The sequence below is a fragment of the Pleurodeles waltl genome, chromosome 11, assembly GCF_031143425.1.
Source record: "Pleurodeles waltl isolate 20211129_DDA chromosome 11, aPleWal1.hap1.20221129, whole genome shotgun sequence".
Classification (NCBI taxonomy): domain Eukaryota; kingdom Metazoa; phylum Chordata; class Amphibia; order Caudata; family Salamandridae; genus Pleurodeles; species Pleurodeles waltl.
In genome coordinates, this window is record NC_090450.1 from 117,154,440 (window position 1) to 117,180,023 (window position 25,584).

Below are 25,584 nucleotides of genomic sequence, written 5' to 3' on the forward strand. Positions count from 1 at the left end.
AAAATTCAATCAAGAAAAATAGAATAGTGCGGTTATTAAAAACCAATAGTTACTTTTTTTTTTTTTTCTTTTCATTGGATTCAGTATGTGCTGGTCACATACCTGTCGTGTGAGTTTGGATCATTATTATAATAAAAATTGAAATGTTCTTAAAAAGAAAATATTACCTTTGGTCTGACGTAAAGGACCCTGTTTCATTGAATATATGAATACCAGCAAGTTAATTTTTGTTGCCGAGATGCAAGCAAATGGCTAACTGAAGAATTAGGATTCCCGCAAACGGAAGGTGTGTAGGTTTGAATTTAAAGTGCAATGAGGGAAGAAATGCAAGCCTTTGGCGGCTGTCTTTTGCAATCCGTCATTCTACAAGATGTAAATTTTAGACTGGAATTACATTTACTCCTGTTGTTTTACCCCCTGGGAATATAGCATGCTTGGAAAGAATAATTTCACTCTTGTAGCTAGTTTTTTTTTTAAATAGAAAACATTTCATAGAATATTGTAAGCGTGTCAATATATAACGTTGAAATATTGTCTTTCAGAATATAACAGACTTGTTTTAAAATATTAGATATGATATACTAAATATCATCCATGAAGGAAGGTTTCACTTTGCGTGGTTGGAAGGAGTGGTGAAAGGGGTGAAAAAAGACAGATCGTCCTTTCTTTGTGTCGACTTGACTTTGACTCAGCACTGTCAGTGCCCTCGGCCTACTCAGTGCTTTTGGATCAGAGGTGGAGGGGGAGCAGCTCGGCTCCAGCCTGGCTCGTGCCTCTCTCTGTTGACTCGGTGCACCCGGCGTTTGCGGTCGGAGGTGGCGGGTGAGTAGCTTGGCTCCAGCCCGATTTGTACCTCCCTCTGAAGTCCGCTCCGCTCCATTCCGCACTCTGCATCAGCGGGGGACGGAGGTGATCAAAGCGGTGAGACCCCCTGAGTTCCCAGAATGAATAACTCTGGGAAGGGGACGGAAGACACCACTTTACACCGACATCTGTTGCCAGAAAATTCCAACTAAGGCGGTGGAGGCAAGCGGAGGTGTGCGGAGGCTTTCCGAAGAGGTAGAAAAGTGCCAGAAGAGGCGACAGGCTGTGCACTGTGAGTAACTGGAAGAATCTGCATGGTCTGTGTGCTTTCCAATAAACTTTCAAAGTCTCCTACTCTACTGCTAAGGGGTCAAGCACTGTGGTGATCTCACTCAGCTATTTAGGCTTTGGCTATACCTGGGCTAAAACTGGGCTATTGTTTTTGGCAAATTACCTAGGCAATATCTGGGCTGCATCTAGGAACCATATATACTCTTAAGCAATTGATCCGATCAAAGTCCACCTTTGCAGAAAAAACGCCACTGCTTTCATCTTTGTTGTGTCCCTTTCCAAGCAAAAACCTGCCAAAGCTTACTGCTTGTCAAATTCTCACACTTTTTCCGTGTAGCCATACTGCCTACTGTCTACTGTCTACTGCCACTTTGCGAGCACGGCAGGGCAGTGTAGGGGAGGTCGGGTGAGTTCGGACCCCCACAGAAGCAGCCCAGCTAGGTCTGGGTGCGGTTTGTGGAGGCTAAGTGGATATTAAAAAAGCCGAGGTGTGGTGGTGACCCATAAAACCCATGATTCTCTGGAAGCACCGAAAAAATAACCAGTCGGCTCAGTGGGATTTTCTTGGTCGCCACAGTAAGACTTAGCGACCTAATCAGGTACTAGCAGCTTGTGTTGGGATAGTACCAGATGTGGGCCACACGTGCTTGTGCCCCTCAAACCAGAGGTGTGGCGGCATGTCTATCTGACGAGAAAAGGAAAAAAGACTGCTCTTGACCCTAACATGAGTCAACAGTAAATTTGGGCAGCATTCGAAGAGGATCATGCGTGCTCGTGCCCCTCATTTCTGAGGTCTGACGGCACGTTCTACCAGACAAAGCAAGGAGGAATAACTAAAGGAAAAACTTCATAGACGGCTAAGATGAGGTCAGAGAAAGAAAGGGCATTTTCAGCCACAGTCCAAGAGAAACAAGAAGCATAATAAGCCCTCATCTTCACCTTCGACACCAAAATAGAAAGGGAAAACAAAGACAAATCATCAATCTCTGATCTCCCCTATAGCCCCTTTTTTTAGCAGGCTTCAACAACCAATAATCTTCCCCCATAAAACTGATTTTTTAAAGGACCCTTTGGATGTGATTTTTTCTCTACCTAATGGTTCTGCGACTTTACCTCATCCAATCTGCCCCATAAAAAGTGAATGCAGCTTGCTATATGAGCAAGGTGACAAAAGTGGGTTGAAGGAGGAAGGGCGGACTGGAAAATTTTGCACTGAAAAAAATAAAAGCCAAACGGAAAACAACTCTAAAGATAATGTCTGGGGCTCAAACAGCCACTTAGAATTACTGACCCTCCGGTCATCATCGCCATCGCCTGTTAACTCTAATTTTCCATCTTTGGAAAACCAAACCAACTTTCCTCATTTAGGTATTCAACCTCCATTTGAGGTAAATGTAATAATTAAAGAAGCAAATGATCCTTCCTTAAGTGAACCTGCTGTGAGGCCACAAGAGCAGGGCAAAGCAAGGAAAATGAATCATCCCTTAGAAACTACTCATATCTTGGAAAATCTTCATAATCCGGACTTGTCAAAATCAAATTCAAATCTTTCCTGCTAAAACAGGGATTTGAGCCCCACCACTCACACCTTTAACAATTCCCTTCACAAAGATATGGGGATGTCCCTGCAAGATGAAAAAAATGCAATCTCAGAAACACACATGGATACCTCTGTCCTTGAATGCAGATCCCTAAATGACTCCATTATATTAAAAGAAAAAATAAATGAATCTGAAGTAAAGGAGGAAAATAATGAGAATACACTGCATGCACAAAATACCCATAACCGACTGGATCAAAATGCGGTATGGGATATCTTTTTTTAAATGACACAACTAACGTTGGATGCCCTGTCTTACCAGTCCTCTAAAATGGAGGTTCAGGTGGATGTATTGAATGCTATGGCTAAATCAGTAGCAGGGATTGATCAGAAGCTGACAAATTTAAACAACTTGATTAAGCAAGCTCAGAATCTCGCTGAAATGACAATAACAGATTGCACTTGCGAGCCCATAATCAACAAGCTGGCCACTCTCCCAGAGGCACTAAACTTACTGATAGCAAACCTCAAAGAAAATGTAATTTAGGAAAGAGAGGATAAAATTGCAGCCAAAAAATCCCCCTTGAATCAGGAGGAGGCGGGGGAAAATAAAAACACGGGAAGCAGAGCAAATTGGTGTCTGATGAAACCGACTGATAAAGAGATAGAATCCCTTGAAGAACTGAGATGTGATCACTAAGTAGTATGTAGGGAAAATATAGGCTCCTTTGATTTTTCCAAACCAGCGGGGCTTCCATTACAACCAGTAAAGCCACCTACTAAAAGATAAAAAAAAGCAACAAAAAGCGAGAAATAAAATAGGGGGTGTCTCAATGGGCCCACCGGCTACAAAATTGAGCCCCTCTTCTACCCTGGACATAAGAGATGATATACACATGTCCAATGACCTGGTGATAAACACAAAGGGTATTTTAACGGCAAATAAACTGTTTCCACTATTCAACACTGGAGTGAGGGGCCATTCCATCCAAAATCAAAAGGGGCAAAACGAAAACAAACAACACTCCAATGAGGGGATGTAAAAATACAATGACCAATGAATTATGCTAATATCAAATGATATAGGCCAATCAAAGCAGGAACCTCAGAATATTAAATGACATCAGCGGGGAAAGCAAGCTGAAACGAGTTTTAGTCCCACACAAACAAGAGGTCGTTTGATGAAGAGGGTATAACAATTACGGTCGCAAATTTGGAATATGCAGAGTATCAAGGGGCTCAAACTGAAGCCCAAGTGGCTCAACATCAGGCAAGAAAGAAAGAATGCCTACTACCCCCAGAGGAAGAGTCCCTAAGTGATTCAATAGCAAACCAAAAGGTTAGAAAGTTAGAATGGTTAGATAGAGAGCCCCTGTTATGGATACAGGTAACAGAACACCCAAGGGCAGACCAAATAGATGAATAGGTGCTTAATGACTGTCTACAACTAATACTGGAAGCTCAATATCATTCTAGGGGACAATATGATATCTTAAATAGAGTAAATATATGAAAACTACTACAAGCCATTCCTGCATTAAAAGATATCAAATCCACTGATATTTTCTCCATATAGTTTTTACCAAGGGAAAAAACGAATGAAGGAGGACTAAATGAATCAACCCTGGTAACCTGGCGGTCATCGCATCTGGTAAAAAGAGTTGTTAAAGAAAAATTCTCCTTCTTAAAATGGGGAATTCATTTCAGCATACCCAAACAAATAGGCTACCCTGACCCTTTAGAAGAACAAATTAAACGTCTAATGAATCTAAATCAAAAGAGCCTGATAAACCTTTCTCAGTTCTTAGATCTGCAATTGGAAGAATGGAAGACTACCCCTCAGGGTGCATTGTATTTAACACACATTGCTTATCACAGCTAGATTTAGGCTGGAAATCGGAAAGAATCCATCTAGAAAAACGTCAGTGACTTACGAACAGTAGGGTGCACAATAAGTTGGTAACTTTGCATGAAAACACTCTCCAAGTTTGCCCATGGAATATAAATGGGGTTAGATTAAACACAAAACAGAAAGATCTATCAAGCTTTTTAAAGAAATTTCACATTTTTCTTCTCCAGGAAACCGGGGCCACCAACCCTTTCACAATCGATGGATTTATGGGATTTTTTTCCCCAGCTATAAAGGAGAAAAGGGTTGGGCATCCAAAGGGGGGATTAGCAATTTTTATCTCAGCAGGATGAAACATGCACATGATTATATGAGGAAGACAAAGATTTCTTGCTAGTGAAGCTAAACGGGTGGAATAAGGAACATTCCAGTCCACTCCTGCTAATCAATGTCTGTATCCATCCAGATGTATGATCCAAAAAACATATATCCTCCAAATTGATAGATACCATCTTATCTGCCCACCAGGATTCAGGATCCCAATACCCATACTCTTTTACCCCTGCAGGGCCCGAGCGCCAACACACCGGCCAGGAGGGTCCAGATTTGTCCATCCCGTCCCCAGAACAGGCCCCCAGTGATGACAGCAGCTCTGTCGACCTAGAACCTGATGACCAGCCCGGACCATCGGGGACCTCTGGACAGTCGGTTCCCCACACACAGACACAGGCCACAGCAGACCCAACCCCCTCTGGGAATACCAGCACAGCTCCCACCCAGCGGGCCCATGCCTCTGTCTCCAGGACGCGTCAATCAGCGGTGTGTCCGCCACTACAGGGCACCCAGACTGACCCACCACCCCAACAACAACAGGGACCTGGGGGCAGTGGTAGTGGGCACACCGTCCAGGGGACAGAGGCCCGGGGAAATAGGGGAACTGGGAGGGCTGCAGTGCGAGAGGGGGTGGACCGGCCCAGGGAACCCACTCTCCAAGAGGCCCTCACCACCATTATGGGATCATACCACCACTCCCAGGAGACGATGGCGACGGTACTGGCCAGGTTCCATGAGATCCAGGCACAGCAGGAGGGACGGTACATGGGGTTCAGAGACGAACTCAGGAACATAGGTTCCGCAATGGGGACCATCGTCCTGGCCCTCAACCAGATAGTCACCACATTGCGGGACCATGTGGCACCCCAAAGGGCCCCTGTCACTAGCCCGGAGCACGAACAGCCTACCACCTCCGCCGGCGCTAGTGGACAGGAGACCCCCACACAACGACAGGCCACCAGAACCCCACCTCCTGCTGAAGATCAACCACCCCGCAAGCGGAACCTGAGATCACACAAGAAGACAGAGTAGGATGCCAAGACCCCCGCCAGCATAAGATACCCCCTGATGTCATCCCACTGTCCCACATTGTCACCCTGTCCAACCTTGAACTGCCCCTGCTCCATCCTTCCACAGGCATATGGACAATGCACCTGTGCGACTGAGAACTGGACTCTGCCATGGACATTACTCCACCAACACCCATCACCGTTTTACTATCATGGACCCATATGTAGCACTTAAAATAAATCACCAATTGCACTTCAAAAATCAGGAGTCTGCTTGTATTCTTTACAAATGTATTACACATAACGGTGCAATAATGTTCCGTCACATTGTGATGACAACATACCAATGTCTATAAGCATTAGTCCATGGGCAAACAAAGCAGCAGTCACGCTGTGGGTCATACAGCTCTGAAAAGGGAAGGGAAAGTCAAAAATCAGTTAAAAGGAACTGGGGGGAAACACAGAAAGTAGAGATGCAGGAGGGCAGAAGTAAATGTAAAAAGGCGTGGGTGATTCTTGCCTGTGTGCTACTGAAAATACTGTTGTATAACTGTGTCCCTGTTGTCCGTGTCGTCCCCGTCGTCTTCCTCCTCTTCACTCTCCACAGGCTCCACAGCTGCTACAATACCACCATCTGGACCATCCTCCTGCAGGAAAGGCACCTGGCGTCGCAATGCAAGATTGTGAAGCATACAGCAGGCCACGATGATATGACACACCTTCTTTGGTGAGTACATTAGGGATCCACCTGTCATATGCAGGCACCTAAACCTGGCCTTCAGGACCCCGAAGGTCCGTTTTATAATCCTCCTAATTCGCCCATGTGCCTCATTGTACCGTTCCTCTGCCCTGGTCCGGGGATTCCTCACTGGGGTCAATAGCCAAGGCAGGTTGGGGTAACCAGAGTCACCTATTAGCCACACACGGTGTCTCTGTAGCTGTTCCATCACATAGGGGATGCTGCTATTTCGCATGACATACGCGTCATGCACTGATCCAGGGAACTTGGCATTTAGATGGGAGATGTACTGGTCAGCCAAAAAGACCACCTGGACATTCATCGAATGGTAATTTTTTCGATTTCTGTACACCTGCTCATCGTCTTTTGGGGGTACTAAAGCCACATGGGTCCCATCAATGGCACCAATGATGTTGGGGATATGTCCAAGGGCATAGAAATCACCCTTCACAGTGGCCAAATCACCCTCCTCAGGGAAAACAATGTATCTCCGCATGTATTTCATCAGGGCGGACAACACTCTGGACAAAACCTTAGAAAACATAGGCTGAGACATCCCTGATGACATGGCCACTGTTGTCTGAAAAGACCCACTTGCCAAAAAATGGAGTACTGACAGAACCTGCACCAGAGGGGGAATCCCTGTGGGTTGGCGGATGGGGGACATCAGGTCAGGCTCCAGCTGGGCACACAGTTCATGTATAGTGGCTCGGTCAAGTCGGTATCGAAGTATAATATGTCGTTCTTCCATTGTCGACAGGTCCACCAGCGGTCGGTACACGGGAGGATTCATCCTTCTCCTCGCAAGTCCCAGCGGACGGTGCCTAGGAAGGACAACATGGAGCACAGAGTCAAGCAACCCACAGGTACGTTCACCCAGCTTGCACAGTACACGAATCGCTATGCATTGAAAGGCTTGTATGAGTGGCAATGCAAGGCCTAGGCCTGTGTGACGCAGTAGCAATTAAGCCATGTGGGCCCTTGTAATGGCGGCTGCCTGACCTGAGAAGTGTGACAGTGGAATATGAGGTCAACGCGCTGGCGTGGCACACCGTGGCGGTAGGCGGTCGAACATTGGTTAACATTGAACCCTATGGGTCTCAGGAACCAATGACAATGTGCGCCAGCGGTCGCGGTACGCACCGCGGCGGTACGCACCGCCGCGGGCGTGACCGCCATTTTCTATCTGCATAACCACTCGAGACCTGACCATCCACAGGAGAGGACCTATACTGCAAGTGCTGCTGTGACCTCGGTCTGGAAGAGACAATGGCTGAACCGCTGAAGAGGGCCCCGCCGTGCAGAAAGACACCGCTGAAGAGGGCCCCGGCGTGCAGAAAGGCACCGCTGAAGAGGGCCCCGCCGTGCAGAAAGACACCGCTGAAGAGGGCCCCGCCGTGCAGAAAGGCAGCGCTCCGCTGGGCCCTGCCGTCTCAAGCACCGCTCCGCTGGGCCCTTCCTGTCAAGCACCGCTCCGCTGGGCCCCGCCGTCTCAAGCACCGCTCCGCTGGGCCCCGCCGTCTCAAGCACCGCTCCGCTGGGCCCCGCCGTCTCAAGCACCACTCCGCTGGGCCCCGCCGTCTCAAGCACCGCTCCGCTGGGCCCCGCCATCTCAAGCACCGCTCCGCTGGCCCCCGTCTCAAGCACCGCTCCGCTGGCCCCCCCGTCTCAAGCACCGCTCCGCTGGGCCCCCCCGTCTCAAGCACCGCTCCGCTGGGCCCCCCGTCTCAAGCACCGCTCCGCTGGGCCCCCCGTCTCAAGCACCGCTCCACTGGGCCCCGCCGTCTCAAGCACCGCTCCGCTGGGCCCCGCCGTCTCAAGCACCGCTCCGCTGGGCCCCGCCATCTCAAGCACCGCTCCGCTGGGCCCCGCCATCTCAAGCACCGCTCCGCTGGGCCCCGCCATCTCAAGCACCGCTCCGCTGGGCCCCGCCGTCTCAAGCACCGCTCCGCTGGGCCCTTCCTGTCAAGCACCACTCTGCTGGGCCCCCCCGTCTCAGGCACCGCTCTGCTGGGCCCCGCCGTCTCAAGCACCGCTCCGCTGGGCCCTTCCTGTCAAGCACCGCTCCGCTGGGCCCCGCCGTCTCAAGCACCGCTCCGCTGGGCCCCGCCGTCTCAAGCACCGCTCCGCTGGGCCCCCCGTCTCAAGCACCGCTCCGCTGGGCCCCCCCGTCTCAAGCACCGCTCCGCTGGGCCCCGCCGTCTCAAGCACTGCTCCGCTGGGCCCTTCCTGTCAAGCACCGCTGGCCCATTGACAGTGCCGGTTCTGTGTCGAGCTAGTGTTCACGCTGCACTCGGGGCACCCTGCCTCCTCCATTAACTGTGGAGTCTGTAATCCACCTGATGGCCTGTGTCTCTGCACTCCCCCGGATGGCACAGTGGGCAGACCACCCACTGTATAGACTTGTGAGACTGTGGCTTTGCACTCCCCAGGATGGCACAGTGGGCAGACCACCCACTGTAGAGACTTGTGAGACTGTGGCTTTGCACTACCCAGGATGGCACAGTGGGCATGGTGGACCCTTCGTGGATCTGGCGTCGTGGACTCATGTGGCTGAGGTGCCCCCCCTTCCTTTCCCCCTGAGGTGCCTGTAGTTTTGTCATCTGATGCCCCAGCAGTGTTCTCTCCAACGGACTCAGGTCTCCTGTGTGGGCTTTGCCCATGTGTTGATACACTTTGGCCCACGGACAGTGGAAATTTAAGTGACTGTGCAGGACTTATTGCCTATGTTTATCGGTTTCGCAATGTTCTTACTTGATTTTTTACAATTCATATTGCTATTTTACCGTGACTTCAAAGAACCTCTTTTATACATACATTTTGTTTCTCACTTTAATTATGTCTTTGCATTATTCCGGGGGGTTTGGGTGGTGTCACTGTGACTTGGTGCTCTGCATTGGTGTGTAGATAGTTGGGGGGGAGGGGGGGTCGCATATGTGTGTGCCCGTAAGCTTTCCTCCTCCCCCCTCCCCTGTGTCGTAGGTGCAGTACTCACCGTTGTCGTCTGCGCCGGCGTTCGTACTCGTGGTAGATGAGCAGGTAGACAATAGCTGGTAGGATGTTTAATTCGGGTTCCATGCTGTTCTCCGTCCTCGTGGAGTGTGTATAGGTGAGCGTTTTCCCGTTCGTAGTCTGTTTCCGCCGTGTTTTTATCGGCGGGGCTCCCGTCCCGCAAAAGGTGGCAGATTGGTGAGTTGTGATAGTGTGGGCGGTACATTGTCTGCCGCCTGCCTGTTGGCGGTGACCGCCGCGCTGTTTGTGTGTCCCGCCGTGGCGGTCGGAGTGTTAAGGTGGCGGGCTGTATTGGCGGTTCCCGCCAGGGTCAGAATTCCATTTTTTGGACCGCCTGCCTGTTGGCGGGTTGGCCGCCGCTTTATCACCGACCGCCAGGGTTGGAATCACCCCATATATATCGAAAACAAATATGGGAATATAAACACCAGGGAAACCATGATTTTGGGGCAAAAGCCCTACTCTTACGTAAAAAATCTAATACACAAGGTTTTTGGAAATTGGTGAATGACCTGAATAAATCTCTGATGACTTTGACCAGCTCTAATATTTTGGAAGCCGTCTGGTTTGACTCCCTAAGTCACCACTTTGGTGAACAAAAGAGAGCCAGCAAAAATTAAGAAATAGGTAACAAAAAAGTCAAGCCTAGAAAGAGTTAAATTAAAGCCCCATTGTTGGAAAATGGGTTATTGATAAGGACAGGTAAGTACCTACACTTAGCAATAGGCCACTAACTTCCACTTAGGTCCAGTTAGGTCTCAGTAAATTAAACCCAGGTCGACCCTTGGTAGCTTGGCAACGAGCGACAAGGCTTAACTTAGGAGACAGAGTGTAAAGCATTCAAATATCACAAAACAGTAAATAAACAAAACACAGGAAACAGTTTAGAAAGCCAAAACCAATTTATAAAAATAGATTATAGTTTTATCTTTAAAATGACATAAAAACTAATAAAATCGGACAAGGGGAACCGGAGATATGAATTTTTAAAGAATTAATGCTTTCTAGCGCATAGAAGCAACTAGCGCTCAAAGGGTTAAAAAAGGTCACACTGGAAAGGAACAAAGTCCAGAGTTCAGGTCACCCACGAAGTAACACTGTCGCACTTACTTTCAGAAGTGTTCGATTCAGGAAAGTGGTCCACAGCACCAGCTAAGGGTTCAGAGGCTCTGGTGTGCCTCTTGTGGTCTGAGGCTACAACTCCCACAATGCACATCTTCAGCTTATGGTGTTGCTCCAAATGTCTCCAAACTTCTGGCTCTTCTTCCAGAGGTCCTTTTTGTGTCCTTGAAGTGTCCACAACTTGATCCAAGGTTCCAGAAGCTCTGAGTTGCTCCTAGGGAGTTGGGACTACAATTCCCAGAATGCACCTGGTCAGAATCCTCAAATGGCCACTGGATGCTGGTCAGCTGGGCTCTGCTTGCAGGACTTGATGCCGGGGACTCCGGGCAGCTCCTTTGTAGCTGTAGCAAACATGGAGTCCATTCTTGAAGCAGTAGAAGACAGGTAAAGTCCTTTTAGTGGTGAAGCCCAAGTGTGGAGCTGGTGCAGTCCTCCAGAGTGCTTTGTCCAGGCGCAGGTCAGGGGTCCAGCAGGGCAGTCCTTCTTCTCCTGTAGTTCTTCCTTGTTGGAATCTGATAGGGATCTGAGGTGTGGATGTAGGTCTGCCAGTTTTACCCTGCTCTTGGGTGAAAAACAGGGGGGTCCTGATTCTCCAATCAGGTGCAGGGTTCTTCCCCCCTGTGATGACCACTTCCTGGGAAGTGTGGCAAAAATCAATCCCAGAGAGCAACATTCCTCAAAAATCCATCATGGCTGAAAGTGATTTTTAGAGGTTACATCTGGCTGAGCCCACCCACTGGTTTGGCTAAAATTCCTAAACACACCACTCTCCTTCCCTCTCCTAATCTAATCAAGGGGGCACCTAATTATCTGGGTTTGCAGGATGTGGGGGTGTTGCTGGGTTGCTCCAAATGTCCTTCTCTGCCTTTGAAGACCAGTTTGGCAGCCCTCCCCCTTCCTGCCTCACCGTCTGCTGAGGGGAGATCTCCTCCCACAGGCACATCTCTTTGTGTGAAGCCAGGCCACTTCCCACCTCATCAAGGCAGCCTGGCCAGGCTGCCAAAGGGTGGCCAATCAGAGCACATCAGCAAAAACACTGCAGGGCTGAAGTTGGCAACTTTTCAGGTAAAGTTTAAAACTCTTTACCTGAACAAGTTATATTAAATCCAATAACTGGAAGTTGTGGGATTTATTATAACAATTCATTTGATACCAAACTTTTTGTATCTGTTACTTAAGGGGACTTTAAAAATTAAAATAAAGTCTCCCCATTCTAGCCTATGGAGGCCATGCACTACAATGAGGGGAAAACGAAATGTGGCTGTTTTTACCTCACCAGGGCTTATAAAACTATTTGTATAAGATACTTGCTTATAGTTACATGGCACCCAGCCCTAGGGGCATATAGGGCACACCTTAGGGGTGACTTATATGTAAAAATAAGGTAGTTTAAGACTTTGGAACTACTTTTTATTCCAAAGTCGAATTTGCATATAACTTTAATTTAAAAGCAGCCAGCAAGGCAGGCCTGCCTTTAAAATGACACTGGGCACCTCAGCAGTGCACCTATGGGTGCACTACCTATGCTGGGGTCCCTACACCTACATGCCCTACCCTATACTAGGGACTTATAGGTAGGTTGACTTAGCCAATTATAATTAGCCTAATTTACATACAGATTTTACACAGAGCACAGGCCCTGGGACTGGTTAGGAGTCCCCAGGGCACCATCAGAGTCAGGAAAACACCAGTAAAAAGTGGAAAATGGGGGCAAAAAGTTAGGATGCCTCTGCAATCAGCCATGTTCTCTTACACCAGTACCCCCCAAAAGGGATACACAAAAATAATATTTACAAAGGCTGAAATTACGTACTCAATAAAACACAGCAAAATTGGGGGTGCTCCTGGTCCAAATGAGATCCCAAATGCCCTGTTTAAACTGAATTTTGCTTTTTGGGGTGAAAAACTGGTCTTTACTTTCAACCATCGTATAGCACTAGGAAGTATTCCAAAATCTTGGAGGGGGCAATAATCCATCCAATATTCAAAGGAGGTAGTAAATCACATCCTGAGAATTATCGATTAATTACCTTACCGGATGCAGAAGCTAAATATTATGTAGGGATTTTATTGGAGCATCTTCACAGGTGGGCAATCGAAAATAGTATTGTTCCCTCTAATCAAACAGGTTTTGTAAAGGGCCCGGGTACGGCTACAAATATTATAATTCTATCAATGGTTATTGACAAATGCAAACAAAAAAATCAACCCTTGTATCTGTGCTTTGTGGATTTCAAATCAGCCTTTTACTTGGTACAGTGATCTCTTCTATGGGAGAAATTAGCCTCCTGAGGAATACCGGAGAATTTGTTAAAAGCAATTCAGCAACTATACACAGATACATGGATAAGAGTTAAGATAGGGGATGGATCCTTCCTTTCAATAGAAATCAAGACAAAACAAGGATTGAAACAGGGTTGCGTGCTGGCACCATATCTCTTTAACCTCTTTCTGTCAGACCTGACTGCGAAACTAAATAAGGTAAATGCGCACTCCCCAAGGCTATGTGGTATGACTATTTCAAACCTGCTATATGCTGACGACGTAGTACTCCTGAGTCAAACCAAAGTAGGGTTACGGCGGCTCATCGTAAAGATATCTGAATATGCAGAGCAAACTAGAATGGAAATTAATCAGAAAAAAACAAAGTAATGGAAATCAGTAAAAAGACTTCTAGAATTAAAAAATGGAACACACAAGGGGGAGTTTTGGAACAAGTAAATCGGTATAGATACCTAGGTGTACTTTTTGATGAACAGGGCTCCTTTCTCCCCAGAAACAGGAGCTATACAGAAAAAGAAATGTTTTACCGTTCGCTTTCCGCACTTTAAAAAAACTGCTTACCGGCCCTATCTACAGGCCCTTGCTTCAAGTCATAGCAACTAAACTAATTCCAACTTTAAGATACAGAAGTGAAGCCCTGTGTGGACAAGACAATATCATCTTAAATAAAATCACTGGAAAAAATTGTAGGTCCTTATTCCAGCTACCAGGGCATACCTCCCAAGCACAAATTAGGCTGGAGTTTGGTTATTTAAACCAACGTGTAGATAGGAAAGCCAGTTACACCAAAGCCTGGAAACATTTACAGCTAACAAAAGAAAATCAGCTTTGTCAAGCACTTTGGAAGGAGATCAGTTCAAACCCTAAAGCCAAATCTCAACAGTATTTAGATCAGGCACTATTAGACTTGAAATTAGTGGAACTATGGGATTCAAACCTCTCCTACCTTATCTTAAACCGAATAGTGAAGAAAAGATGGGTAAATATGGATAACAGCCTATTAGCTACCAGATCGCATTCCTGGATGGTAATAAACAAGTATAAACTCTTGAAATATCAACCATTTCTGGAGGCTGGGTGGACAAAGACAGACAAGGACCTTTTCATCAAATGTCGATTTGGCATAATTCCTGGTGGTGGTCATCTAGTCCCGTGGGAACGCCCCTCAACAATCCCTCAGTGCTGGCTGTGTGGCCGTGGACAGGAAGATATAACCCATTTGATCTGTATTTGTAATGACCTATGAAATGAGTGCAAATCTCTGTTGAAGGCAGCATTCAATCAAAGGAGAATACGGTCTTGCAGGCAAGCAGTGATTGCCTGTTTTAATCCCTCTGACTTTGGTTTGAATACTAAATTTACACAGTTTTTACGCTGAATATCAAAAATTTCATACAGTATTTACGGAAATATTTTTAGTTTCTAAAATTTAAATATAATACGTCCTTGTACAGTATTCTCTGAAATATTTTTTAGTTCTATTTTAAGCAAGTTATTGGAACCTTGTTCCTTACAGTATTTTAGAGTTAAACCCACAAGAGTATGATAAAATTGTACTCACCTCAGAATAGGAGGTACCTATTAGGAAAACCCCTAAAGAACATTATCCTTATGCACCTTAGAATTTATAGTAGACTTTCTGGATTATATATATGTATTTTAAATAGATTGATGTGATGTATTGGTTTTTATTAACTATGCATTAAAAAAATTAATTAATAACACTTTAAACATGGACTTTCTTGAGTACAAACAATAACATTTCCCCTAACCTGTAATAAAGATCTATTTGCATTGTGTTCCTGCATGCCCTTTAATTGAGCATAGTTGAACGGAACTCAACCCATAATGAAGATGGTGGGTGAGATGTGTGAGGTTTTCAGACCTGTTTTAAACATGATGTGGTGATGTCATAAGCATGAAGGTTTGCAGAGAGTGTGAGAATAGAATGAGTCACGTTTCGGAGATTTGGGTAACCGGTCAATATTCAAGATGAAGTAGTGTAAGGGTTTCTGAAGCCTAATCTGTGGAAGCCCTGTTAAGCAACTAATGAATATAATGCATGAAGCCACACAGGACTGACAGAAGCCCAATATCTGGAAGTACTGTAAAGCAATTCCTAAATAGCCCCTGACCTCTTGGCCATGTGAGAGGCTCCCTCTGCTATCTCTGCCTCAGCCACCTGTCTCTGCCTATCAGTGCATCAATGAGGATGTTCACAGGCCCTATAGATGCCAGCTCGATCCTGCTGCCAGGTGTCCTTGCCAGGCATTTCTGGGAAATTTTATGCTTAGTCCCCTGGGCCTTACAAACACCTCAGTTGGGTTTATTTTTGGCTGCTTGAATTGTTATTGTGCGCTATTGTGAGAACAACTTCTTGTAGCCCCGCCTGCTCTCGCCGTTTTAACCCAGGCTCCCACCTTCCCATGTTTCCCACTACACGCCCTCCCGCCTGCCTGGCAGCCCCTCTCACCTCCCAGAATACTTATGGAGGGTGCTGTACGGTTGCACAGCAGATGCACGCTGTCAAAGGCAAGCCCATCTTTGCCTGTCTGTTCCTTGACCTTGACCTTGCCCAGCACCAGGAACACTGGCCCTCCAACCAGCCAGCCACTGAAAACTCAATCCCCTCCTCACAGGAACTCTGCACCACCCTCACCGACCACTTACACAACAAGATAGGAACCATCTACAGAAACTTGAACCCTCTAACCTCTTCAGCATCCCACCGAACACCACTGCTGCTCACCCGCTCACTGCATGGGAACAACTCAGCACACCATACACAACCTTTCTCATGAACTCCATCCATTCAGGAGCATCCACCAACCACTGCCCCATCGACTTGTCAACCTTGGAAGATACTAAATCAGCCACAAACTCACCACCATCCTCAATGCCTCAATAATGACAGCCACCTTTCCCAATGCCTGTAAACATGCCTAAGTCAGACCTATCCTCAAAAAACACTCTGCAGACCCAAGCGAGCTCCAAGACTACTGTCCCATTTCACTGCTCCCGTTCCCCACCAAAGTCCTGGAGAAGGCCATCAACCTCCATGTAACTGAACAGCTGCAGAAAAACAACCAACTGGACCCTTCCCAGTCAGGCTTCAGAGCCAACAACAGCACTGAGACAGCCCTGATCACCACAACAGATGACATCTGCTCCCTACTTGGTAGGTAAGAGTAGAATCAGCCGCCTTGATCCTGCTCAACCTCTCCACAGCCTTCGACACGGTCTCCAACCTCACACTATTCATGCGCCTACACCGGATTGGTATCACTGACAATGCACTCAGATGGATGGCATCCTTTCTCATGGGAAGCACCCAGAGAGTCTGCCTCCCACACTTCACCTCACAACCCGAGCACACCATCTGCTGTGTCATCCAAGGCTCATCTCTCAACCTAGCCTTCTTCAATGTCTATAGGGCACCACTCACAGACATAGTCAGATTGCATGACATCCTATGCTGACGACACTCAGTTCATCCTCTTGCTCTCAGCTGACCAAACCACAATGAAGACCAACTCTGACAACTTCATGAGGTACATCTCAGCCTGGATGAAGGACAACTGCCTGAAGCTAAATATGGACAACATGGAAATTCTGATGTTCAGCAAACACACTGCCCTCTGGAATGAATGGCTGTCAGAACTCAAATCCATACCCATGCCAAAACACCACGCATGCAATCTTGCCATCATCCTCAACAGCAAACTCTCCTTCAAACGTCAGGTTAACGCCATCTCCTCAGCCTGCTTCGACACACACTGCATGCTCTGCAAAATTTTGAAATGGCTCCCCATCAGCACCAGGAAGACGCTGACACAGACTGTCATCACCAGCTGACTGGACTAAGACAACACACTGCATGAACCACTTCTGAACTCATGCAAAAACACAGAAACACACAATAAAATTTAAACACCATTTTAGTGCAACAACAGATATTTTTATCTTTGATATGACACCAAAGCGACAAAAATATAATGTAGGGAACTGGAGATATGCATTTTAAAAGAATAAGTAAAAAAATGTGCTTTCCAGTGCTTAAATACCATTAGAGCCAACCGGGGACATCTGGTCACCCCTGACCGGGCTCAAGTTAACAATTTGAGGCAGACGGCGATAGAGCCCTACTTGGTTACAATGTGCGGAAAACCTCAGTCAAAGTTTTATCTTCTGACTTAGGGGGTAATTCCTAGATTGGCGGGCGGCGACCGGAACTGCCAGAAGACCGTACCGCGGTCAAAAGACTGCGGCGGTCATTCTGAGTTTCCCGCTGGGCTGGCGGGCGACCGCCAGAAGGCCGCCCGCCCGCCCGCCCAGCGGGAAACCCCCTTCCACGAGGATGCCGGCTCCGAATGGAGCCGGCGGAGTGGAAGGGGTGCGACGGGTGCAGTTGCACCCGTCGCGATTTTCAGTGTCTGCCACGCGGACACTGAAAATCTATGTGGGGCCCTGTTAGGGGGCCCCTGCAGTGCCCATGCCAGTGGCATGGGAACTTCAGGGGCCCCCAGGGGCCCCACGACACCCGTTCCCACCAGCCAGGTTCTGGCAGTGAAAACCGCCAGAACCAGGCTGGCGGGAAGGGGGTCAGAATCCCCATGGCGGCGCTGCTTGCAGCGTTGCCGTGGAGGATTCCCTGGGGCAGCTGACCGCCCGGAAGCACCGCCAGCCTGTTGGCGGTGCTTCCTCCGTCACCTACCCTGGCGGTCATAGACCGCCAGGGTAGGAATGACCCCCTTAGTCTTTTTTCAGGAGTTTTTTCTCTCATCGTCGAGCAAGGCTCGTTGTCAGGCCAGGTTTCAATGCAATATTGTCGGCTTGACTCAGCATGGGCTCCCATTCAACTCCTGGAATTCTTATCGATGGGTAAAAGCTCCAGAGCTTCAGTGGGACAAAACTAAATTTCAGACCAGGTTGCTTTTGACGTTGGTGGCTTGATTCTCATCGACGGTTCTGTCTCCTTATGGAGCTTTTTTTGCAAAAGTTCTCCTGTCTTCTCCAGACATCTGGATCTAATTCCAGAAGTCCTCCTTGTTGCTTTCAGAGAGCCTACTTCTTCAAACTCTCGAAGCCAGCTAAAGTCCTTAGAGTTGTAGTTCCTCAGTGTGTAGCAGGTGCAGTCATGTAGAGAGCAGTCCTTTGGGGTGCAGACCAGGTATCCAGCAGGGCAGACCTTCTTATCCATGTGGTTCAGACAGTTATCTGAGTTGCTGGGGAGTGTTCCTGGACTATCAAACAGAGAGGTACCCCTGACCAATGGGGTGCAGGGTACCACCCTCTGGGGTGACCACTTCCTGTGAAGTGTGACAAAAATCAACCCCAGGAAGCCCTATTCTTTAAAAATCCAAGATGGAGGAAAACCCTCCTTGGAGTTAAAATCTGGCTAAACTGTCCCACTGGTGTTGCTTAATTCTAGCTCTGTGTGGAGTGAACAGAGTCGGGCTTAATGGAATTACATGGAGTTGAAAAAATATTCCATGCCCCTAGGAGTCCTCCAGAATGCTCCCATTTCGGAAGCACTAACCAGGGTGGGGCCTGCTTAGTGTTTCCAAGATGGGCATGTTCACGAGGGCTGTAGGCAGTGAAAGGCCTCTTGTGAACCAGCTTGTTCCACGTGCAGTGGAGTTTTTTGGATAGCTCCAAGTGGAGCATGGAGTTCCAAAATCTCCGTTAGCTCTGCCAGCGGAGCGGAGCTCCCTGCACACCCCTACTTGAGTCCCTTAACCCCCCCCCCATCCAGCCCCTCTGCTAATCTAATCAATGGGGCTCCCATCTGGCTGGGGTGGCAGGAACAAGGGGTGAGATTGTGAACTGTCCTAAGTCTCATATTCTCTTTAAAGACCAATTTGGCCACCCAGCCCCCTTCCTGCCTTTTGCCCTGAAGCTTGCATATCTCCCCTCACCAGATGTCCCATTGTCTCAATGTAGGCCACCTCACACCTCATTAAGGCAGAAGAACAGCTGGAGAGCTGGATTTTGGGTGGCTTAATAGCGAAGCAAGTTCTTTAACTTCTTTTCTGTGATATTTATAAAAAATCTAACAGTGGGAAATTGTCAGATTGATTCTAACTTTCAATATTGTAATCCATTTCTAGCGAAAGTTATACTTGGATAAAGTTCAAGGCCCTGAACAGCACCAATGGCAAAGTGCAGTGCATTTAAAAACATGTATTTTTAAGTTTTACATGTGCAAGTAGTGAAAAACCCCCACATACGTTTTTCACTAGTGCAAGGCCTATCTCTCCCATAGTGTAATATTGAGATGGACTTAATACATTTTCTAAGTTTAATTTCCAACTGGGGCCAGATAGATATTTCAAGTATGGTGTCTCTAGAGTCACAATTTAAAATTCCAGTGTATGATGAAGTTGGATTTGAAATTGAAGGTCTGATAATGCCACTTTTTGAAAGTTGGCATTTTCTTACTTTAACAACTGTGCCTCTGTCTGTCTCTGAATGTAGGTGTGGGTGGGGGACAGCTGGGCCATTGTGCCTTCCTTCTAGACTGTCACACACAAAGGAAGTTGAGATGTGCCATTTACATCCTGTTGGCCGGTCACCAAGCTGATGGTTCTTCCAGGGCTGGATGGGAGGGAACAGCTGTCATTTGCACCGGGCTAGGGCTGTGCCTGTCCCTACACAAAGAGCTGTAGAACCCCCTGTAGTGAGTGTGTCTGGAGCCAAGGAAGGAAGGGTTGGGACTTGGCACAATTCAAAGGCCTCTCTTTGAAGTTTCCCCAATTCAAAGCACAACTAGGTATGAATACTGGACCTCAAACCCTACCAAATAAGTACAATTCTGGACCTAATCATATTCCACCAGAAAGGACTGCTATGCTGCTGATGGGGCTGTCACTCTGCTGGAACTCTGTTGGACTTTGCAGGATTTGTTCTTTGCTCTGCCTTCCCTGCAGGCTGCTGCCCTCCTTGCCTGCAAGTGAGAAGGCCGGACCGAAATCTCCACGTCCCCAAAACCAAAGTCACATCAATGGCCTGCTGGTTTGCCTCCTGTTCTGACATCTCAGTGACATCAAAGACTTCCCTCACCTCTGCTACTGTTTTGGACTCTGTCAACTGTGAGACTTACCCTGCCAAGTGGTGCCAATACAGTCCTGGGTCCTTAGAAGTGGTTTCTGCAGCTGTGTTCTGAGAATATCCACATATTGCCATCACTGCACCGATCTGAACCACTGCATCTCTCCTCAATGCCGACGAATCACTGCTGCTGCTGAGAGCAAGGATTTATCATTGTGATTTTTTAACTCAGCAACAATGCATCACCATCAGCCCCAGCGCATCACCTTTGGATCACCGTCTGCACGGCTCAACGTTAAAGCATGACCTATATTGCAAAGGGTTGGACATTGCATCCCTGCTCAAAGATCAACAACTGCACTTTTCTGCAACAAGGCATCCCCTGATTACAGGGATCAGAACCGATGCATCGCCTCCACATTGTCTCTTGTTCTCAGATCTTCAGCATCAACACAACCCTCCACACAAGGTACTGTTTCAGTGGGACAAGGTTGGTCCCGTTAGCCGGCCTGTGCTCCATCACTGTTGACGTGAACTTTGGATCTACCCCAGTCTAGTGGACCAGATAGCCCTGGTTGGCACTTTAAGCTTTTAAGCACTGCAATTGCAGATATTCTTTAAAAATGTATATCCCGACATCTGCTTGTTGGATTTTTGTTGTTTTGGTCATCTTATTTAAGATCTATTTTTCCAACTTGATGTGGATTATGTTTATATGTTGTTTCCACCATTTATTGTCCTAGGTATTACACAAATACCTTACACATTGCCTCCTAAATTAAGCCTGCCTGCTCTGTGCCAAACTACCAGAGGGTGAGCACAAGCTAATTTAAGGTGTATATCTGATTTACACTGACAAGGATTGTGGTCCCTACTTTGACAAGATGTATCCCTCTGCCAACTAGAGACCCAATTTATAACAGTACATATATGTGAAGATAAGCATAGTCAATCTACTTTCTACTCGATAATTTGGTACTATACTACACTGTTCATCAACCATGAGTTTCATATGAAGGTACACTGGGCAAGAGAAGCTCAATGTTAAGCAGCCAGATAATAGTAACCGGAAGTGACAGCAGACATATATTTTGGAACACAGACAAGAAAACAGTGAATAATAATCTGGGTTGCCCAAGAACAAAGGAAGGCTGGTTACTGTTACGCACAATATATCAGCCAATGATCACTACATATGGACTCACCCTTGAGGAACAGAAGCCCTCTCCTGTAGACACTGTTAGACAACCTGTAAATACCATATGGAGTCAGCAATAAACAGAATTAGTGGTTGATTTAGAGGTTGGTGAATGTACATTTGTCACCAATCTGACGAATATCCCATCTGCCTTTTTGCAAGTAGGTTACATCCTAATGCAGTTGCGATAATGCAGACTTGATATCTGGCACATTTCTGCTAGAGTGCCTGGCCTATTTATTAAATAACATACCAATGGCAGGCATGGGCAAATTCTGCAATAATCCTATCAGATTACAACATATGTCTACTCGGTCTTGACTGAAGAAAAACATAACTGCCATGCCAAATGCATACATATTGTTAATTTTACCAAACAAAGTCAATGAGAAAAGTAACTGTTGAGCATTTAGACCAAGTTAGCTCTGCTGGCATATTACTAGATTTGGAGCACTGAAGGTAGTTATTTACACATCAATCAATAGATTAGCCAATCAATCAATCAATCCATTAGGATTTATAAAGCACGGCTAATCACCCTGGTATCCAGATGCTTGCAGGTCCTGGAGGCTTATTCGAACAGCCAACTCTTGAGGGCCATTCGGAATTCTGGAAGTGAGGTGATGGTCCGGAGGTGCATGGGGAGGCTGCTCTACATTTTTGCTGCGAAGTGAGAGAAGGAGCATCCTCCACTTCAGCTTCGGTAGATGCAGGGAACATGGGCAAGTGAAAGGGAGGCAAAGCGTAGTTTTCTCAATGGTTGGTGGAAGTTCAGGTGGTGTTTAATGTATGCAGGTCCTTAGTTGTGTAGAGCCTTGTGTGGGTGGGTCATTAGTTTGAATTGGCATCTCTTCTATACAGGGAGCCATGGAGTTGCCTGAGGAGGACTGTGATGTGGGTTTGTCGGGGAAGGTCAAGGAGGAGTGTGGCTTTGACATGCTGTACAGTCTGAAGTCTCTGTAGGAGGTTGTGGTGATTCCTACATAAAGGGTGCTGCCTTAGTCCAGTTGGCTGGCAATGAGAGCCTGTGTCTCCATGCATCCTGGGTGTAGCAGTAGCCAAATGAAAAATGTACGTAGCATGCACAAGGCAAGAAAGCAGGCAGAGGAGACAGTGTTGATCTGTGATTTCATGGTGAGCTTATTGTCAATGATGATTCCAGGTTTTCTGGCTTGGTTGGAGTGAGTGGGTGTGGGTCCTAGGTCTAATGGCCACCAGAAGTCATTCCATGTGTTGCTGCTGTTGCCAAAGATCAGTACTTCCATCTTGTCTGTGTTCAGTTGCAGGCAGTTGTTCTTCATCTAGTCAGTGACGCTTGACATGCACCTGTAGAAGTTGGTTCTAGTGGTGGTGGAGAGGTTGTTGGTGAGTGAGAGGATGAATTGGGTGTTGTCTGGGTAGGAAATTATGTTGAGACTGTGGGATCTGGCAATGTTGGCCAGCGGGATCACATATGTGTTGAAGAGAATGGGGCTGAGGGATGGTGCTGGGAGGCAACACCACAGGTGATTTCTTTGAGTTTGAAGGTGATAAGTGGGAGGTGGAACCTCTCAGTTCTTCTGGTGAGGAAGGAGGTGATCCATCTGAGCGCAGCCCCTTTGATGCTGATGTTGTGAAGTCTTTCCATCTGCATGTGTTGGGATACATTGTTGAGCTGCCAAAAGGTCAAGGAGGATCAAAGTTGCTGTTTCTCCTCAGTCTAGAAGGGTTTGGATGTCACCAGTGACTGCTATCAGGGCAGTTTTGGTCCTGTGATTGCTGTGAAAGCCATACTGGGAGGCAATGAGTAGCTAGTTCTGCCCCATTATGTCATGAGTTGCATGTTGATGATCTTTTTCAGTACCTTTGCTGGGATTAGGAGCAGAGAGATCGGCCAGTAGTTTTTGGGTTCACTGGGGTCAGCAGAGGGTGTTTTGAGTAGTGGTGTGTTTAGAGGCATCAATCAATGTCCCAGTGATGATAGAGGTGGTGAACAGGGTGGTGAGTTCCAGACGGATCCTTTGTTTGGTTGAAGATGTGCTGCGGGCATGGGTCTGTGGGATCTCCAGAGTGGATGGATTTCATGGTGGAGCTGACGTCCTGGGTAGAGAGGATGTTCCAGGTGGCCAGTGTGTGGTTTGTGTCAGTTATGATGGTGGCATATCTGTTGAGGAAATCCATAGGTGTGGGTTGGGGGTTGATGTTTCTGTATATAGTTGCAATCTTGTCGTGGAAGATATGGGTGAGGTTGTCGCACAGCTCCCATGAGGGTGTGATGTTGTTTTCAATGGCAGCAAGAATGGAGAATTTTTTTAAGATGTTGAAAAGTTTTGATCTGTGCAGCAAGGGCTGTCTTCTTTGATGCTCTCAGCAGGCGGTGGCAGAGATTGAGAGAGGTCCTGAATGCTGCTCTGTCAGAGGTGTCCGTACTGGTACACCATCTCCTCTGCAGCTGTTTGCTGTCTTTTTTCACTGTTCTGAATTCTTGGGTGTGCTAGTTGGCCTTTATTGAGGATTTTCTCTGGCTTATGCTCTTGATGGGGACAATGCTGTTGCTGCAATTAGTAATCTAGGCATTGTAGTTTTTCACTCCGTGTTCGAGGTTGGTGGTGGTAGCGCTTGGAGTCCAAAGCTGTGGGTGCAATGCAGTCTGGGTTGGTGTTGTAGAAGCTGGAGTGCAGGCCCGGGGGTCGGTATGCAAGGGTGCCTCTGATGGTTGTTTTGTCATCCATGTCAAGCTTGAAGTTAAGATGTTCCATAGGGGTGGTGGTCTTGTCAGTGCTGGTGGTGCACTGTATGGTCTCTTTGTGGATGATGCCTGTTCCTCCTCCCAGTTTTTTGGTGCGGCCCTGGTGAGTGATTTTTTTATCTGTCCGGGATTGCTGTGCAATGTGTGGGGTTGAGCCAGGTCTCTATGAGGAAGACAATGTTGGGTGCAAGGATGGCGATTAGGTCCCATAATTCAATGGAATGCTTGCATAGTGAGCATGTGTATTGTAAGCAGTCTTGAAAAACGTTGTGCAAAACCGTTAGATTTATGTTTGCACTGGCCTTATTTTGGTAATACTTGATATGTATTCTGGACATTCATGGCTCAATGGTCCAGAGCCCAGATGTAATGCTTGCATGAGTATATTCGTAATTCGTGGCATTTTTATTACACTGTTACTACTGTTGACTCATAATTCAGCCTGTAAGACTGGTGAAGCAAGCTTGCATCCATGCATAACCTCAGTCCTTAAACCATCTACACAGTGACCAATTCATTCACTAATCAATGCTCTCACTTATTTACCATTCACACGTTTAGGAACTTGCTTGCCCTATATTTATCCATGTACTTGGTCACTTACTTATTCACCCATTCATGCATTTACTCTTCCATCTAACCATTGACTCATTGTTTCATTCACCCAATCACCGTCCTACATTACCACACACACAAACGTTCCATTACATGAAGAAACATATCCACTTCTGAATTAACTAGATTTGGTTTTTCCAATCGCTTTTCCATTACTTGGCAGGTAGGAACAGAAATAGTACTGATAGACGGACCCTGATTTGAAATTATTAAATCTGAAATCTGGATAAAGTAATCTTACCAAATTTTGTCAGCACAAAAATTGGCTGAAAAGGTATATGCATGTTAAAATTGTTTTAATTTTTTCTTCAGTCATTGTTCCCGAATTAACAATCGTCATTCATCAGGCATTACACCAATGAGTCTACTGAATGTGTAACTCTATGTCCTACACTGTAGGTTAGCATGCTTTATGGGTATGCATTTGTTGGCCAATACATTTAGGGGCATATTTTTAAAAAGTGGCACTGCATATGGTGCAGTGCCACTTTTCTTGCGCCCCTTAGCACCCCTTAATGCCACCATGTGGGTGCCATATGTAAAATATGGCACACCATGGTGGTAGTTTCTATCTCAGAGCTTTGCAGGATTAGCGTCAAAAATGTTGAAGCTAATCCTGCAATGCCATTGAGGCCCATTGAAAACAATTGGTGCCACCTTTTAACACCTGCTCTGAGCAAGCATTAAAAGTGCTGCAAAACATGACGCAAAGAAATCTCTTAGATTTCTTTGTGCCACTTTTTCACCCCCCTAATGGGGGATTGCCCCCTTTGCATACATTATGCCTGGCTCAGGCAGAATGTAGCGCAAAGGGTTTAAAAATGGCACAATGCATGCATTGCGCCACTCTGTAAATATGGCGCAGGGATTTTGGTCTTGTTGGGCCACATTAGAGTAAAAGAAAATGACACTAATGTGGCACAAGAAGGTGCTAGAGGCTCTTAAATATGCCCCTGAATGTAAAACTGCATGCATGTTTAAGGCTCACCAACATCTAAAAGTGATTTATT

General features: G+C 46.8%; 1 long non-coding RNA gene across 1 annotated transcript in view; it reads left to right on the forward strand.

The window, feature by feature from the left end:
• The first annotated feature begins 714 nt into the window (after window positions 1–714).
• LOC138266578 (uncharacterized) overlaps window positions 715–25,584 on the forward strand; it is a 134,783-nt gene continuing 109,913 nt past the window's right edge. Inside the window, exon 1 of the long non-coding RNA XR_011199553.1 lies at window positions 715–1,096. This is a non-coding gene — a long non-coding RNA (uncharacterized lncRNA). The remainder of the gene's footprint in view (window positions 1,097–25,584) is intronic.